The sequence below is a fragment of the Gossypium hirsutum genome, chromosome A02 (assembly GCF_007990345.1).
Source record: "Gossypium hirsutum isolate 1008001.06 chromosome A02, Gossypium_hirsutum_v2.1, whole genome shotgun sequence".
Lineage (NCBI taxonomy): Eukaryota > Viridiplantae > Streptophyta > Magnoliopsida > Malvales > Malvaceae > Gossypium > Gossypium hirsutum.
This window is the reverse complement of record NC_053425.1, coordinates 16680033-16682849: the sequence shown is the minus strand read 5'-3', so window position 1 is coordinate 16682849 and position 2817 is coordinate 16680033. Positions and strand designations below refer to the sequence as shown.

The window sequence follows — 2817 nt, the reverse complement described above, 5'->3', positions numbered from 1 at the left end:
GATTCAACAGATGAGGATGATAAAGCTGATGCTGACCTTGTTGGACATTTTGTCGTGGCATGGGTTGATTATAACCAGGCGATACCCTTTCAACATTCTATCTAACAACATTATTTATATTTCCAGCATCTTAATTATTCTAACCAAAGTTTGGATGTTGCCTCCATGCTATATTGTTGGTGTTAGAATAGGGATTGCTATTTCAATTGGAATTACCCATGTAGTACATAGATGCTGGGTTTGATGGGCATTCATCAAACACATGGTCTTTACCACAATAAATACAAGATAGCTCAACTGATTTCATCTCCTAGACTACAGTTGGTCTCTTCATTGCCTTGATCATATTCACTAAAGATGATACACGGGCTATCAATGAGGTGATTTGCAACAAGCTCAATGGTGCCAGCAATTCTCCTGCTAGTCTCAACTCGCATGTTAGGATATTGATAATCATTATTGGCAATTCATTCCAAAATCTTATATGCTTCATTACAGGATTTATCCAACAAAGTACCACTAGTAGAGGCATCGCCTACCATCGTTGTATGTACACTCAGCCCATTATAAAACATATCCATCTGAGTCCAGTCCTAGAAATCATGCATGGGATATTTTCTAAGCAATTCCTTAAATCTTTCCTAAGCTTCATAAAGTGTTTCATCTTTTGATTTTCGAAAGATGTGATGTCATTTCTAAGGCTAATATTCATGTTTGGTGGATTATACCGTAGAAAAAACCTTTGGCAAAGGTTATTCCATGATGCCACTATTCCTGATGGTAAAGCATTCAACCACGCTCTTGCACGATCTCTTAAGGAGTATGGGAACAATTTAGGCCACAAAGGGTACCTATTGTCAAAACGAAACATAGACTTTTAGAAAAAGTCTTAATTGTAGCCTTGGATCTTCAATGGGAAACTCCCTAAACTATCCAACTGTTTTTAATATTTGTAACATTACAAGTTTTAATTCAACATGCTAAGCTTGTATGTGTGGCCTGAGTATCCCTAGATTCAAGTCATCTAAAATTAGAACAACATGTTTTCAAATTGGCCTATCTAGATCGTCTATCACACGATGAATAGGAAGATTAACATCCCAACCATTTAGATTCAATGGATCATTCAGACCAAGATCATTCCCTTCCCTAGCATATTAACTAATCCTCTTCTCCTCCTTCGCAAATTTCTTTCGATTTATGGATCAAAAGGATACTCTTCGTTAACAGGAATGCTTCTAATCATGTACTAATGGCAAACTTTTAGAAATTATATACAACTAAATTAGCTAAAAATAATGGAACAAAAGAAAATAACAAAACCAAATATCACCAATTGTCAATCCCTAGCAACGGCGAAAAAAACTTGTTGCTTTTGAATATGATATGCAAATTATGAAAGTATACACGTCAAACAAGTAATAAAGTGATGAGTGAGATCGTCTCCATTGGGATTAGATAGGTAGAATTTGGTCGAGTTATTAGAGTTAAGCTTGATTAACGCTAAAGAAAAATAACAGTGAGAATATAGTGACAAAATGAGAGAATGATAATATATAAAATGTGCAAACCAAAACAAATAAATGAAACAAGAATGTCATAACAAACTAATATATAAAAGAAGATTAAGGAATTGCAATATTGATTAGGACGGTTAGGATTACTGATGCATCTATCTTCTCTAAATATTAATGCTACAGAAAAGTCTTGAACATTCTACTGCTCAGTAGGTTTATACAACAGTTTGCTTCTTTTGAGAGCAAAACCTTGGGTTAACTCTCCTAGGTTACTATATGTCTATAGACTTAATTTTGGCTACCACTAATATTTTCTACCTTCTTCATATAAGGCAAGGCTCTATGTTACGAGGTTGCTGCAAATAAATAATTTTTCATTCACTCATATTATCCAATGTTTATCCAATTAACCTAACCCTATCGGTATTAAGTTATCTTTAATAACCTACTGTATATTCGTCAATACACAGTCTGTATAAAGCATGAAATACCATTGAATAAAATAGCCAAAATAATTCCAACTTAAATTGTGAACATTAATCGAAATTAAATGGTTTAGCAAAATAATTCAAGCATAAGAAAATTAGCTCATACCTTTGTAAATCGAATTCAAGTTTAATGCCGTAACCAACATCATCTTTAACAATTAAGTTCTAAAGGAAATGTCGTAAGAATTAAAGGAGAAAATCTGAGATGATAGCTTCCGCCTATCTAGCTCTCAATGCAGGTAAAATAAAGTCATGAAGCTACCAAAGATGATACAGTCATTTTCTCCTTCTTCAAGTGCCTTCCTTCTTAATCCTTTTCTCTTTTTCTGTCAAAAGCTACTCCTCCTTTTTCTATCCAAAAAACTACTACCTTTTACTAGGGTTCCCCATTTGGCTTTTATAGGTTTAACCTTCTAGGGTAGGTCCATTAGCCTATAAACCTTTCTCTCTTTCTCGGGTGGATTTTTCTAATATAAGTACAGTTGGGACTGAGAACGGTACGCATTAAGTATTGACTAGGGATCTTTTAGGTATTACCACAGCATTTGTGTTGGCAAACTATCCAAAATTCATCAAGGTAAAATTCAATCCTTTACTCATTTTCCTACACTCTCCACCTATCAATCAACCGCCAAGCAAGTCCTCCCCACATGCAATTAAAAAGAACATGTAATAACACTTAAGCACAATCAAAGCTCTTTAATGTAATAATCTAAAAAATACTAATGCAATATCCTAAAATACAACTAAAATCACTTAAGCACAAACAATTAACTAAGTCTAAGGGCATGAAATATAACTCTTTTTCAAGA

General features: G+C 34.0%; 1 non-coding gene across 1 annotated transcript; it reads left to right on the top strand.

Moving 5' to 3' along the window:
* The first annotated feature begins 597 nt into the window (after positions 1-597).
* LOC121217599 (small nucleolar RNA R71) lies at positions 598-703 on the top strand. The gene has a single exon (XR_005913731.1). It is a non-coding gene; the product is annotated as a small nucleolar RNA R71 (small nucleolar RNA).
* Positions 704-2817: the final 2114 nt, after the last annotated feature.